The 16,887-nt window shown below is 38.6% G+C and overlaps 1 protein-coding gene across 1 annotated transcript in view; it reads right to left on the bottom strand.

Annotated features, from left to right (window-relative positions):
• The window catches only part of LOC122814860 (phospholipid-transporting ATPase ID-like), a 2,026,011-nt gene that overhangs the window by 927,467 nt on the left and 1,081,657 nt on the right, over positions 1-16,887 (bottom strand). The gene's annotated exons all lie outside the window — the stretch shown is intronic.

Genomic DNA, 16,887 nt, shown 5'->3' with positions numbered 1-16,887 from the left:
TTTGTCTAACTACTAACAGGAAGTATGTTCATTCTTATACTGTTTTACATGACATGGCCTTCTAAGCTGACGTAATCAAACACAACTTTTAGCATTGTTCTACAGCAGATGTTTCTTCAGATTTTCTGCTGACATGACTAGATTTGTGAGAAACTTTTCAGAAAAACAACCTGGCCTTGGAGACCATTAATCCGTTTACAAGCGTCTATTGTGCAGTGTTACTTTTCAAGGTACTTTTCTAATACAGATACAAGCAAATGCTGATTGCAGTTCATATTTTCAAGCAGGCTTTGTACTAATTATCTGTAACTTCTACAGCTGTGTATTTTCTTATGGTACAGTGGAACTTCTTGTCTAAGTTTCATACAAGTAGTATTGTTCTATTCATTATTTTCCTAACGCAAGCAGAAATCACCTGCTTCTCAGTAAATTTCCAAGGCACAAGCAAGATTTTAGCTAACAGTACAAGGTCAGAAAGCAACTGCAGTTTGTACAGATTTATGCAGTATGAACTAGAATAAAAGTGTTAACTCTTTTCATGCTTCTAAATGCACTAAGCATATTGCTAATACAGACATTAATACATATTAATACATATTTTTCTGACATTTCCCCCCTATTAATACTTTTATTCTACTTTCAAGATGAGCATAAACAGTTTGTTTTCTTCTCCTAACCTCTTCCACTCAGGATTTGCAGTTAAGTGAGTCATTCAGTTTAGACTTATGAAAGCTTTTTAGTCTTTTAACAGTTCTTCAAACTCAGTACTTTGATATAAGGTTTCAGAAACTGACATGTCTATAAGGTCTTTAATCAGTCTTTTCATGCAGGGGATACCACAACAAACACATACTCCCAGTAGGAGCATACCTACACAAATGGCAATCAGGATGTTCATTAGGATGGTACCCCACCCCCCCAAACCATTTGTGGAAAAAGTCCATCAGTGGTTTTGGGCCTGGTTTGGTCATGGCCGACACTTGCTGAATTACCTCAAGATGATTGTCCATCTCGTGTTTATGGTCAGGAATATAGGAACAGCATTCTTCTTGGATTAAAGGGCACATACCACCTCTCGCCGCTAGGGTGAAGTCGAGAGCCATGCAGTTTTGGAGCACTACAGTTCTCATAGCATTCAGTTCATCAGTCACCAATTCGAGAGCAGAAAAAGTTGCGTTGCTCATTACCTCAAGAAGTTTTGACAGTTTTCTCAGCTCCCAGATCAATTTCACTGTTCCATATGCTGGTGATATGCCCGCCCACGATATAACGCTATCACTCAAGTCCATGTGTGTCAGTCCTTTGCCTAGAGAGTGTTGGTCTTTCCAACGCGCATCAATTTGTCCTACTGGATTTACAGGTTTCTTGACAACTTCTCGGACATTTCGAATTTTCCCATGAGGCAAAACTGCAGTGTGTCGTATGGCCGGAACCAGGTAACCCAAAAAACAACTGCCGGACCAATTCTCAGGTAACCATTTGTATGCCTTTCTGCCACACACAAAATAACAATCCTCTACTTTAGTAGTTACCTTGCTATGAATGTACACTCGCCCTGCATGAAACATTTTTCTATCAATTATAGACAGCTGTTTATAAAGAACAGAATTATGTTTTACTTCATCAAGTGTTTTGTGCATCAATACAAGAAATGAATCATAGTTTGCATTACAATAAAGATCTACTTTGTTACCTTTAGTTTAACATCTATAAGGAACAGTCACATTGCAAATGCTCCAACCCACCTGAACAGTATAATTTTTATAAAAACACACAGTTCCTTTTTGTGGAACAGACAAGTGCAATGCTATTTTATCTTGTGCTGTAATGACTGAGGTATCATAAACCAAGTTCTCCCAGGTCTCATTGACCCTAGGGGGACTGTAGTCATTAATAACCCCCCGTATGCTGTCAGCAAAGCTGTGCAAATCCAGCAATTCAAAACATTGAAAGTCTTAGCATACACATATTTAATTGCCTGGTAAGTGTTAAAGTTTGGATGTCAGTTTATGAGTAATGCTTCACGTTTATTCAGTTCAGTCTGCGTGGCTGGGAAAAGAAAAGACCACAACAAAAAGATTATTGTCACTAATGCAGTTAACAGGATGATTATGCAATACTTCTGAGGAAAGGGTTGTTCTGCATTCCTGTTTCTTCTGGACTCTTATCATTTTTGCTCTTGGCATGTAACAAGATTTTTGTCCAGTTCAAAGTTTTTAACTGATTTACAGTGCGTCAGGTGGATCCAAGAGGCACGTTCCGCAATTTTGACTGCAGTGGGTGTTGACAAAAGCACTGGATATGGACCTTCCCACTTCGGAGATGCCCAATTTTTCTTCTTAACTATCTTCAGCCAGATCCACGCTCCAGGGGGCACTGCCACTTCTGACGGTCTGGTTCCTTCTTTATCTGAAACAAAATTAAACTGCAACAAATGTTTAGAATTTAACAAATTATGCATATACTCTGCTAATGTACTGTCAGCTTCCTGGTCTGCGGGCATGAGAGATTTCCACTGAGGTATATAGTAAGCCCTTCCAAAGAGCTTTTCAAAAGGAGTCAATCCTTTTGCATTCGGAACAGTTCTTATGCTCAACAGTGCCAGGGGCAGACAGTACACCCAGTTTCTCTGTTTCTATCATTAATTTTCTTAGCTTACTCTTTAAAATCCCAATATGCCTCTCTACTAGCCCTACTGATTGCGGGTGATACGCACAATGATTCTTCAGAGAAATGCAAAAATGTTTACTTAACTGCTGTATGGTCTGATTCACGAAGTGTGTGCCGTTGTCACTGTAGATCCTTTCCAGAATGCCGAATCTAGGGATGATTTCTTTAACAAGAACTTTGGCCACAGTCATAGCGTCTGGATTTTTAGTCGGAAAGGCTTCCACCCATCTGGAAAACATATCTACAATGACAAGACAATACTTCTTATTTTCACATTTATTCAACTCTATGAAATCCATACAAATAGTATGAAATGGATACGGTGGTGTAGGGAAACTCCCTTGCTTGGGCTTTAACACCCCTTGTGCATGATGTTTATTACAGATGTGGCATAACGAACAAAATTTTTTAGAGTAGTTTGTAAATCCGTACGTCGTGAACACTTGGTTCACCAGCTGTACCATCCCCCCTGTTAAGACATGGCACTGCCCATGGCTCAACAAAGCTGCATATCTAAACAAATTAGACGGCAATATCGGTTTTACTTCTTTAGAGATGTACAGCCCCTTTTTGAGAATTGCTCCTCGTTTTACCCATCTTTGTTTTTCAGTTTGTGTAGTAAGTGTTTGCATTGTCTTTAACATTTCTAAGTCTAAAATCTCAGAGGGTTGTAGTTCCTCATTCAAAAGAAATACTTCTGAAGCTGCCTGCTTTGCAGCTGTATCAGCTCTTGCATTACCTTTTGAAATCCTGTTCTGTTGCTTGGTATGAGCTGTGCATTTACAAATAGCTACTTTCTGAGGTAACTGAATAGATTCTAAAAGATCTAAAATAAACTGTGCATGATTGTTTGGTTTGCCAGTAGATGTTATCATTCCTCAATTTTTCCACTGTTGCGCAAAAACATGTACAGTAGAAAAAGCATACTGGCTGTCAGTAAAAATGTTCACACATTTACCATTTGCTAAGGTACATGCCTGTGTCAAGGCAATCAATTCTGCTGCTTCTGCAGATAGACTATGTGGCAAAGATTTTACTTCTATAATGTCTGTGTCAGAAACGACTGCATATCCTACTAGGTTCTGTCTTGCAGGACCCCTTTTGCATGAGCCGTCCACGTAGTATGTCACCTCGGCATCATCCAAGGGAACATCCGTAAGATCTTTTCTAGGCAGTGTCTTTTGCTCAATCACCTTCAGGCAGCTGTGTGGTGTGCCATCTGCAGGGGTTGGGAGCGAGGTAGAAGGATTCAAAGTCGTACATCATTCAATTGTCATATGAGGTTGGCTCAACAATATAGTCATACAGGAAAGATGCCTAGCAGGGGAAAGATATGCTACCTTCTCTTGCAGTAAAATAATTGCGACTGCATGAGGCACTCTCAATGTGAGAGGGTGAAACAACACTACTGAGGCCGAAGCCTGTTCTGCCATTGCAGCTGCAACTACTGCTTGTACACAGTGAGGTAAAGACCGTGCCACTGGGTCCAGTTGTGATGAATAATAAGCAATAGGGCGTTGCTTGTCCCCATGCTGCTGTGTTAACACTGATGTCATATAACCTTGCTTACAATCTACAATTTGGAAAAAACGTTTATGATAGTTTGGTAATCCCAAAACTAATGAGGATGCTATTAACTGTTTCAGTTTGCAGAAAGCAGATTCTGCTTCTGGTGTCCATTGTATCAAATCCTGTGCTGCCATAGGCTTTTTATAAATCAGGTTAGTCAACGGTGCAGATTCCAAGGCATAGTTTGGAATCCAACTCAGACAAAAATTAGTCATACCCAGGAAGGACATCATTTCCTTCTTGGTAGTGGGTTTTGGTGCTTGTAAAATCGCTATTTTTCTGTCCTCATCTAATGTCCTACCTTCCTCGGATATTACATATCCTAGATATTTAACTTGTTTTTTCCAAAGCTGCAGTTTATTTTTGTTTACTTTATGTCCTTCAGTGGCTAAAAATTGTAATAGCGCTATGGTATCTTCCTTACAATCTTGCTGGGAGGGGGACGCCAGCAGGATATCGTCAACATAAAGCAAAATCTGACTACCTCTTGGTGGGGTAAATCCCACCAAGTTTCTTGCCATTTCTTGTGAGAATATTGTTGGACTTTCACAATACCCCTGTGGTAGTTACGTATATGTATACCTTTTCCCCTGAAATGTGAATGCAAACCAATGCTGGCTGTCAGGGTGTATCGGTATTGAAAAGAACGCATTGCTGATATCTACCACAGAAAAATATTTCTGTTGAGGTTTTAAATCATTCAACAGGGTGTGTGGGTCTGGCACCGTAGGTGCCCTTGGTATTACTGCGTCATTTACAGCTTGTAAATCTTGGACCATACGCCACTCTCCATTCACTTTCTTAACAGGAAATAAGGGTGTGTTACATGGTGAATCGGGAGATTCTACCAGCACCCCTTCCTTAAGTAAAGCTGCTATAATAGGTTTGATTCCTACCTCTGCATCTTTTCTTAAGGGATACTGTCTCTTTTGTGGTCTAAGTGCTGACTTTGGCGTAATAGTAACTGGTCCTGCTGTAAGAATAAGTCCTACATCTGATTTTCCTGTTGACCAGAGATTTTCTGGTATATTCTGTAAGGCATTCTCTTCCTCCTTCAATAGGAGTGGTAATCAGCTGTCCTTGCTAGACTGCAAGTGTACAGCTGGGTGGGTCTGAGTTATCCAATTCAGCTTCTGCATTTGTATTCCTTGTTCTGACAGTTCTAACTCTGTCTGTTTTTCCCATCTCGTGACTTTTTCTCCTAGGTCTACCCATTTTACATTCTTGTCCTTAGTTAAGCTAACATGTGGTAATCGATTAGATTTATAGAGTGCAAAGAACTTCTGGGGCAATGAACAGCTGACTACACTGTTCCCTTCTGTGTCCCAGTACAGATTACGTAATACCGATCTGTTTGCATGATTTCTAAACAATTCTTGCTCATATTCCTTTTCAGGTCCTGGTGTATTACAATAATACAGAGTACAGTGCAACAAATGCTGTTTATCAATGTCAAGGGAGGGGAACTTGCTGTTGGCTACGTTCATCAACTCTTCTGTCACCGCCCCTGGACCATTTGTAACCAAGTCCTGGCTGTACCAATCAAACATTTCACCCTCCGATTGCACTGCAAAGGTATCAATTTGTCACTGTGCTTCCATACCCTGCATAGTTGGAATTACTGCTATACCAAATAGCTGCATAAGGTCACTGCCCAAGAGGTTTACTGGGCATTTTGCAGATACAACAATTTTGCTTTTCTGGGTCAATCCTGAAACAGGATCAGTTATCACAATATTATGGGAGAGGGGCTCCCGATACAGCTGTCCATTAGCTGCTTTCACTAATATGTAATCAGGTGACTCTGAATTCTCTGGCAGTTTGGAGGGATGTACAAGGGTCCGTGATGCCCCTGAGTCACACAAGAATCTGACTTCCCTCCCTTCTACCAGGAGTGTAACTTCTGGTTTCTTGTCTGCTAAATAGAGCTCTAAGCTCAATAAAGCCAAATCCAATATTTAATTTTCTTCACTATCCATGACTTCTTGCACTTCCTCTATTTCTTCTGTCACATTCTCTACTCCCTCTATCACATACTCATTTGTCCTTTCTCTGCTATCCCCTTCTAGTGATTCCTGACTATCATATAGTCAGTCCTCACCCTCCTTATCCTCAGTGGTTGCCTTCTTGTTTTTCTTGCAATCCCTTGCCAAGTGTCCTTTCTTACCGCATTTAAAACATTCACCCCTTTTCTTTCACCCTTCAAAGTCCTCTGATCGTTGATCAGATTGTTTGTTTCCCTGAGCATTTTTCTTGCCCTTTTTCCCGGACTGTACTACATATACTTCTGCTCCATCTTCTACAGAAAATACTTGGGCTTTCTTTTTCTTTTTGCTATTAAAATGCCTTTCAGCATGTCTAGCATATTCAAGCAATGACTGTAACCTGCTTGTACGATGATCTACCATGTGTTTTGTAATAAAGCTGCTTATAGGTGCAATACTGCCTTTCAAAAATGCATTCTTTAACTGCTGCTCATATGGGGAATCGTGTGTCTGATCTTCAGGAACCTGCATTCCACAATGGTTATTAAAACATTCTAATAGTCTGGCATAATACCGGTCAACAGCTTCACCTTCCTGTTGGATGCATTGATTAATGCAAGTCCAGTCTGCCCTAGGGTTCCATTTCTCAGAGATTCGGTTTGTAAGACCTTTCACTCTGTTGTCTAACTCTGCGCTGCTGTGTGGGAGGGGCCTGAGCGCAATATCACGGGGATTCCAGTCGCCACTAATCATGTGCCAATCTGGTCCCACAATTTGTCTGACTACTTTTTCTACCTCTTCTCCATTTAAATTATAACTCAGCCTCATTCCTTGCAAATCTTCTAAGAACTTTCTAAAATTAACTTTTGGATGGGGAATTCCCTCAGTGGCTTTCCGGATGTCTTCCGGAGTCCAGGGTCTATACACTAGAATAGTTGGGTCCTGTCCTTCTTGCCCTGCCTGAGGATTAGGCACTTCTATAGGTGGGCATATTTCTTCTTCATTCATATATCGTGAATTTCTACCCATTTGGTATAACTCAATGTCCCCTTTTGAGTTTCTTGCCCGTGTTTGAGACCTGGTCTCGACGGGATCTCTAACAAACGGTTTCGCTTTTGTAATGTCTCCACTTGCAATGACAGCAGGATATTGCAGGGGTGGACTAATTTGTTCACTTGCCTCATATTCTGGTAAGGGAGGCGCAGGGGCTGACGCTATTACTAAGTTATTGTCCTCTTTATCTAAAAACATTGCTTTTGAATTATTACTCTTTTGTTCCCTTCGGATTACTTCCTCAATCCATCTATGTGCCTGAGGAATTCCTAATTGACGTTGCTTCTTTACCCGACCTCTAGAATAGGTTTTAAGCTGTTTGACAAGTTTGACAAGTGAGGATTTTTCTAGTTTACCATCAAATTCATACTTATTAACCCATTTTGAGTAGTATTTAATATTATCAGCACACTGTGACTGCATGTATTTCGTGTCTTTAGTTAACGGCGGACTTTGGGACCTTTTTGTACAATTATTACCCATTTTTGTTCTACCCTTTTAATCGTTACATAACTCCTTATTTTTAACGTGGTACCATGGATGTTTTTATAGTCTCTTCAGAATGACTGCCTACCTGCTATGTTTCCCTGATCTATGACAAGACAGTAATCTTTCTGTCCCTGGCTTATAAATAAAGTCTTAACAGAACCAATACAAATCTAGTCCCTGATCTAAAACAGAAAAGAAGGCAGATTCACCTTACCTGAGCCTTCGTGATTGATCACCTGGTTCAAGTAAACCTGTCCTTCAGTTGCAGATCAGAAAGTGTCTGGCCTCTTTTGTACGACAATTCAGTCAGAGGACTTTTCAAATAACACAAGTTGCAACCCCAACCATACAACGCTGCTCCGGTACAATAAAGGCTGTCTTGTATACCCACGAGCCAACCAGTTCTTTAGTAATCTGTCAGTTAGCAGCAGCAGCCAACAACAGTTCCCTCTTTTTTATTTTATTTATTTTTTTTGCTGTTGTTGGATGCTGCTGCTAACTGACAGATTACTAAAGAACTGGTTGGTTCGTGGGTATACAAGACAGCCTTTATTGTAGCGGAGCAGTGTTGTAGGGACTTTTCAAATAAGAAGAACCAATGTGGTTTCTTCCCCGTACGGTTTCAAACCACCTGGCCTGTCTGATCTGAGGCGAAGTGAAGGTTTCCGGTCCGAAGGACCAATCTGTCAAAGGAAAAAACTTCAAAGACCAATACACGTAAGGTTCAGTTAAGGCACTTTAATTTACTTGCAGCAAGGAGACAAATACATGCAAATACAAGGATTTGTCTAACTACTAACAGGAAGTATGTTCATTCTTATACTGTTTTACAAGACATGGCCTTCTACGCTGACGTAATCAAACACAACTTTTAGCATTGTTCTACAGCAAATGTTACTTCAGATTTTCTGCTGACATGACTAGATTTGTGAGAAACTTTTCAGAAAAACAACCTGGCCTTGGTGACCATTAATCCGTTTACAAGCGTCTATTGTGCAGTTACTTTTCAAGGTACTTTTCTAATACAGATACAAGCAAATGCTGATTGCAGTTCATATTTTCAAGCAGGCTTTGTACTAATTATCTGTAACTTCTACAGCTGTGTATTTTCTCATGGCACAGTGGAACTTCTTGTCTAAGTTTCATACAAGGAGTATTGTTCTATTCATTATTTTCCTAATACAAGCAGAAATCACCTGCTTCTCAGTAAATTTCCAAGGCACAAGCAAGACTTTAGCTAATAGTACAAGGTTAGAAAGCAACTGCAGTTTGTACTGATTTATATGCAGTATGAAATAGAATAAATGTGTTAACTCTTTTCATGCTTCTAAATGCACGAAGCATATTGCTAATACACACATTAATACATATTTTTCTAACAACTAGACTAAAATAACCACCAGAGGTGAAAGGCTCAATTCACAAAACAGCTTTAGTATACTGAAGTTTAATAAAAGCTTTAGTCTACAGACTTCTTCAGAAATAAATTTAAAAATTAAACAGACTTCACATTTATACTATTAAGAGCAATATGACAACTGACAGCACATCAGTATTCAATAAAACAATTTAAACAAAGAAGAACAATGACATTTTAAAGCAACACACTGAAAAAATATATAATTGTATGATAGTCCGTGGTGAAAACTCTCTACTTAAAACTGTCTAAGCTCAAAAAATATAAACATAAAAATAATTTTAAAACTGCACTACAAGACAATCTCCTAATCTTGAATGGCAAGTCTTTCATCTTTTAAAAAAAAACATTTTACATTTATTGTTTCGTTAAGGCCAGGTGTTTTATCAGCATCTAAATGGACTTGCCATTTGGCTTCTTTCTTCTCTACTTTGTTCCTACAATTCCCACCCCTCTCATCTAGTTGGACAGATTCCAGAACAGCAAATAAAATCTTTTTGAATTTATTGCAATTTAAACCCTTAAATATCTCGAGTTAAGCAGCTTGTTTAAGTATTTGAATCATATAATAGTCCCTGGGTTAGCTACACTTGTCCTGTTACCATGTGACTGAAAGGAACATGTTCTGGCATGCTGCATTCATTTCAGAGTCCTTTTATGTCATCACTTTAGAGTAATTATTTAATTAGTGAATTAATTCTGATAGTGAAATAAATAGCCCATAACTAAAATAAATATTGTAACATTTTTTTTAATTTTAAAAATCCTAGGTGTTATGGTTTAAAATGAAAAGAAAATAAGAATAATGACAATTTTAGTGCCTGATGCTCTAAGGTTGTCATCTGGTACCAGGATAACTGACCACCCATAGCAACAAAATGTAAGGAATAGGTCACTACTCTGGCTGTCCATATCAAATTAATAAGCAAATAAGCAAACTGACTAACAATTAACTAGATAATAAATTCATAAAACTGCATCCATTGCTAGAAGGATAATTTAAAGTGAGGAGACTGTTTGGCCAAATGCAATGTAGACAAATTCTTAATTAGACAATATGGCCAACATTTCTTCAGGAGGATGGGGCCATTATTAAGTAAAGTTTTTCATCCCTAGCTGCAGCAGTTCTAGACTTGATTATAGTAAGAGGAAGGGATACAGATAGAAAAATTACTTTCATGAGGGTATATGGGAGTGAAACCCCTCACAGTAATAAAAAAAAACTCAGTTTGAACCTTTCCTGAACAGACTTTTGGCTGAATTCTTGATGAGTGTCCATTCTGGGAAGGTTGCATATTAACCACTAGACAATCATTAGTTTATTGCATTATATTTAGTACTATTTTGCACAGATACTGCTAAGATTGGTAGCGGAATGGCCATATGTGAGGTGGCATCAAATATGTACTTTTACAGATAGCATGAATATAAGGGAGTTCTGGTTTTAAAGTAAAGGGAATTTTTATAAAAGTAAAGAGAATTTTTGAAAAAGTCATTTGGGATATTCCTCTTCTCAGTCCAAGAGCAGTGCTTTGGGTATGTGTACATCCAGCAGGACAGGGCCTCAGACTAATATATTCTCTGATAATTGGCACATCACAGTACTGCATTCAGATGCCAGTGTTTCAGCTATTATATGCGACTAGAACACTTTGTTGTTCAGACACAGGTGAATTGAAAACTGCATCTCAATAGCATGACTTTATAGTCCAGTAATTTGTTTTTGACTATGCATTTTGAAGATGAATTTATTATACAAAACAAATTAAAAGGACCAATACAGATTTTGGGACAGAAACAAATATAGATCAAGCAGGTAAGCTATGTCACTTAACACTCCTGTGAAAATTTTACTCAATATCTGTTTGGAATCATGCTGATCTATCAACAACAATAAAAGCAAATGATGATAGATTGAAAAAAATATATAAACAACTTCCAGTGAACCTCAATGTTATTTTTTTTTTTGCAGGGGACAAACCCATCTTCACTGCCATGTAGAAGAAACACTCTCACACTATCCAAAATTATCTATACATACTATACGGTCACATACTAGTGAAGAAAAAAAATTAACTGCCACCAAAGGTTTCTGCAATACTCCTTTGATTTACCAGCATTCAATTTAATAGTTGCTGGGAGCTTGACATGTTCCTGGCTGTTTCATTTACATTTTTTTTATTAAACATTTGTTTACTGGGAAAGTCCAACTTGGAACAAAGCCAATTTTCAGTGGAAGCCTGGGGAGAAACACTCCAGACGCATGTCTTTGAAACATGGGAGGAAACCCACACAAATGCTGGGAGGTCATGCAGACTCTGCACAGATGGCACCCCAGCAGAGAATCAAAATGGACAGCCTCTTGCTGTGAGGCAGCAACACTTCCACTGCACCACTGCACCATCCAAGAATGAATGCATGCATTGGAGAGAAATGGATTGGGGTATCTTTGGCTGTTTGATTGTTTTGGGTCTTCAGGAAATAATCTTTTGTCTTATCTTACAATTCCAGCAAGTATTGAGACTTCATCCTAATTTCACTTTCTGACATGATTACTGCCCATGTGATCATACAAACACTGCCTCTCTCTCTCACTGTCTCCTGCATATTTTTAATAACAGTATAATACCAATTAAATTATTTGTTTAGTAAGCTATATAGATAACTCCTTTCTCAATTGATTTAAAATATTTGGTTTCATTTGTAATAGGGATTGCAGTTGTTTAAGAGTTTGTTTTCCAAATAACATGTGATTATGCAACCTTTAATATTGACTAACATTATTGGATACAGAGCTTCTACTGAGGCTATTGCTATCTCATATAGCTGGGAAAAAAATCATATACTTTAACTGGCCAAGATCAACTCAAAGTCACTAGTCAGTACATCTCAAAGTCACTATAAGCATGTTAATTACTTAATTAATTAATTAATCATTCACTTATTCAAATTTAATTACCAAGGCAATTCATTGAACCTATGGGACTGATTTTATTCACAGTCCGGGAACAGCACTAAGTGTAAAGATAAAGAAGAAAACAATTCAGTTCTGCAATCTGTGATCTGTGATCCTCACAACTGAAATTATTTACATTTTATGTCATAACATACACCCAGGTGTACTGTAAAATGAGGATTCACTGTTTGGAAAAGGAAAGAATTTACAGACTTCATTTTGATGACTTAAACTGCATCGCAGCTATGAAGTTGTAGCCTCTTAAAGGAAAAGAGAAAATGAAGCCTGTCTTAAGTGATTGCATTTGTCTTTCATATGTCTGTTCCTCCCATTATTCTATTAGAAGTCCTGACTTCGCCAGCTACTTTCACGTTCTGCTTTGAAGATGTGTTTACTGCTTTCTACTGTCTTCTAAGTTCTGGGAACAAATATATCACATCTACAAGAAGAATCAAAATGTGTTCGGAAAAGGGCAGAGTCGTACTTATTTATAACCTGCAGAGCATCCCTTGGCTGCTCTACCCTCACTAATGACCCATTGCATGTATCAGTGCTCATATCCACTCCCTTGTTACCTTGCTGGGTAGTGCATCATGCTCCTTTGCTAGCTCTGATGCTGGCTCACTTCATCCGGCCATTCTCCACTGTCAGTTGACTGCAATGATAGAAAGTGGATTGAAGTAACTTCATGATACAGGCTAGTTGTAAAGTTTTATGAAAACTGTAGGCCATCTTTTTCTCACTTTCTGTATCTTTGATGCATAAGATTGTTTTTTTCTTAACCATTGCATACCCCTTATTTTAGCCATAGTGACTTTAGTAATCTAAATTTCTTTCCATACTCAACTGCCTTGTTAGCTGTACACTAAGCTGTTTACATTTATCCTTTTCTCTGAAATTTAAAATAAAAGTAAAGGACCCAAGTGGTGAAATCAGTCTGATCCCAACCTAAACCAACCTGGGGAAGCCAAGAGAGACTCCTACCAGGTTGAAAAGAACAAATGTAAAAAGGAGTAGTTCCAGAGCAGATTGCACTTCAGGAGAGAGAGTGAGAGAGTGAACCCTCCATCATGTGCTATCATTTCTAGGTGCTTCTTTGGGGCAAACCTCCAAGTTCTTCCTGTCTTGTTCCACTACTTGGGACCTTTTCTTCTATTGCTGTTCTTTCTTTGAGACAAATGAGAAATCTTTTCACTTTAGTAGGTAAGCCTTCCTTTTTCTTTCTACCCTTATCATTTTAGGTGTACTACTTTTAATACTAACATTTACTTTTGCATTTACACTAGTAAGCACCCTTAGCTACTCACATGCAAACTCTAACAGTGCCAACTCTACTGATTGTTTCTGGCCATGCACTGGATCTAAGTTGCTGGAACCTACTGCATTTGTCCTCCTAACTTGGGCTCACTTTGCTCCCCTACCACACTCTCAAATTTCACCTATCTCTATTACAGCTACATTTATAATTCCCTAAGCCCACCCATCATATACCAACAACCAATCATACACATTACAGCCACCCTATTTTCTCATCCATTTTATATATAGCTATATTACATCACACTACCTTTTTTGGTCCTTCCCTCCTAACTCTGTTTTCTCCTTCCCATGCTATTCCATTCACCCATCTCAGTTTAAGCAGCAAAACATTAACTTATTCTACTGATCACCCCTTATTAAATTCTTCAGACCTTGTTTTCTCTACTATAACTTCATTACGCTGCCCTTTCAGTTAATATCTCTACTTTTACTATTTACTCTTGCCCATGCCACATCTTATCACATTCAATTGTTACTCAACCTCACTGTCACCTCCAGATAACTACATCATAATTCAAAATTGTCCCCTTCTCAGCCTGCTATAGCATCTAGTCTATACTCTATCACATCCCATACTTTCTTTAATTACAAATACACAAAAGAACTCAAACTACACACAAACAATCCAAAGGTGAAAACTAAATATAACAACCTACTTCACTACATACACCTTTCATCTAACCTTGCTCCTGATGTCGATATACATCCTAATTCTGGATTCTCTCAACACACTTGCAACTCTACCATGTCAACTACTCCTAGTACTCCTCTTCCACTCAACCAAGGTAACTGTCTGCTTTAGATGACTTAAATCTTAGGACCATCTACAAATACACTACCACAGTTACATGCCTATATAGCCTCATACACCCCTGACATACTAATAGCCAACGATATCTGGCTAAAAACAGTTACTAAAGACCGTGTAATTCTCTCCCCGAGGATACATCATTAGAAATGGCAGACAGTATATGAAAGCTGATGGCGTGGCTAGGATATACAAAAAAAACCTTGAAATCACTTCCTACACCCTCACCATCCCCAGCTTTCCCACAGCTGAAATAATTCTTTCTCTCTCTCTCTCTGTCCTGCAAATCAACAAACACAAGAGCATATACATTACTGTCATCTGTGTCCCTCTTGTGAAATACATCCTATTACTAGAAGAAATCCTGTATTGGCTCTCTTATAATATCAACAAGGAAACCATCACTGGTGACATTAATATAGACTACCTACTTATCAACTCTGTCTCTTCCACACTGCCCATCAATCTCTTTGGTTTTACTCAAATTATGATCACTGCTACTTGAATAGACAAATTCAGTAACAGGGAGTCTACATCAGAGCAGATCCTCACCACCGCCCCTAACAAAGTTAACACTGTTGGCTGCCTACTTGAAACTATCACTGACCATCTACTGCCCTTTGGTGTGAGGCAATCTAATCATGCACATAAACACATAATCTATAATAATGTGTGTACATGTGTCTCCTCTGTCAATATTGACACCTTCATTAGCCACCTCAACAAATACAGCTGGGATATTCTAAAATACTTGCTTCAAGAGGATGGCATAATTCACTTTGATAACACATTCTTTCTAAATGAAGTAGCTCCTGTGATATCAAAATGAATCAAATCTAGTTCCCACCCGATGGGTCACAAGAGAAACCAGGTAAAACAGAGATAAAGCATAGAATGCATGAATGCATAGTCTACTGACAAAACACCATAAAAATGGCAATATTTTAGACAGCTTAGGAACATTTCTAAACAAAAAAATCAGATCAGACAAAACTAAATATTTTTCTAAACTCTAAGACAACCACTAACAGACTATTTCACCCAGGCCAAACTATGACTCCTTCACCAGTTCATTCACCAGCTACTATCAATAACTCAGTCCATACAGTTACCCAGTTATTAAATTCGCATTTCATACACACTGTCCTTTCCCAAATAAACAAACCAGTCACCAGCCTCGCTATCCCAGACAGTACTAAACACCACCAAAATCCTTTCTTCCTCCAACCAGTATCTAACTCGTCTATCAAAAAGCACCTCCTAAAACTAAATAATTCCACACCAGCTGCTAACAACTTGCCACCAGAATATCTCAAAATTGCTACAGATGCTATAGCATGCCCTTTATCTGTATTCATAAATTGATCAATTACAGAAAATGATGCCCCTGCCATCTGGAAAACATATCTCACATCATACCTCTCCAATTAACATCCTATAACCATTCAACCTCCACTCTCTAATACATTAGAAAAATGCATTCATTATCATCTCCTTTCCCATTTTCACAATAACAATCTCCTCTCCAACACTCAACATGTTTTCTTACCTCACTACAGCACCACTACTGCTCTGCTCAGATTTACCAAGAAACACAGGCAACCTAGTATCCCCCTTTTCTTAGACATGTCAAAAGCATTTGATTACACCAATGCTTGCTCCATGAATTATTCTCCCTAGGACTCTCCCATTCATCCCATAGCTAGTTCCACAGCTATCTCACCAACAGACTCCAAGCTACCAAAGAAGCCCCCATATTATAATAGACATATGCTCTGTACCAAGTCTAGCGCTACTCCACAATATGACCCTGGACCCTTTTTTCTCACTTGAGACCTGGCTAGATGGCAATCCTTCAACATTCCCTCAACAAATAACACCTCGATTGAAAACATTTCCAGTGCAAAGCTTCTTGGTGTCTTAATTGAAAATAACTTAAAATATGAACAACATATCACTCAAGCTATCAAGAAAACTCACAAAGTTGGGCTTCCTCTACAGAAACAAGCTCTTTCTCACTGACTACTCTAGGAATTATTTAGCAACATTTTATCTTCTCCTTTCATTTCTCTATGCAGCACCCATCCTGACTAACCTTCACTCCACCTTAAAAATAAACTAGAGGTTTGCGACAAGAAAATAACTAAGTTTGCATCCATCTTACCAAACCCTTGACAACACTGCCTAGCATAAAAGCACCTATGCTGGCTCATACTACCTAATTACCTTACCTACTCCCAACTGCTTAGTGCCCACAAAATAATAGATAAACCCGACACCTGCCCATAACTACAAAGCATCTCATATGCTACTTCCCTGCTAGGAATCTCCATGCACAGAACAAATTTCTCCTGAGCAAGTTTCCTAACAGTACAGGCAACTCATTTTACTCAACCTATATTGCTATGCACTGGAACTCCATCCCACCCACCCTAACACAAAACAACATTACCACACATTTCAACACAGCCTAAAATAACACCTAACTTCATCGTAGCTATGCTCATACTCCCACCCTGAGTTCACCCATCCTTCCTCTTCTCTTCCATTATCTCCATATCGATAAGTGTAACTCTTTCACCTTTCTTACTTCTTTGTCTTTCATTCCTACCACTGCTCC

Source organism: Protopterus annectens, chromosome 1.part1 (assembly GCF_019279795.1).
Source record: "Protopterus annectens isolate FY-2018-M chromosome 1.part1, PAN1.0, whole genome shotgun sequence".
Lineage (NCBI taxonomy): Eukaryota > Metazoa > Chordata > Ceratodontiformes > Protopteridae > Protopterus > Protopterus annectens.
Note: the sequence above shows the minus strand (reverse complement) of the source record. Positions and strands in the feature narration are given on the sequence as shown.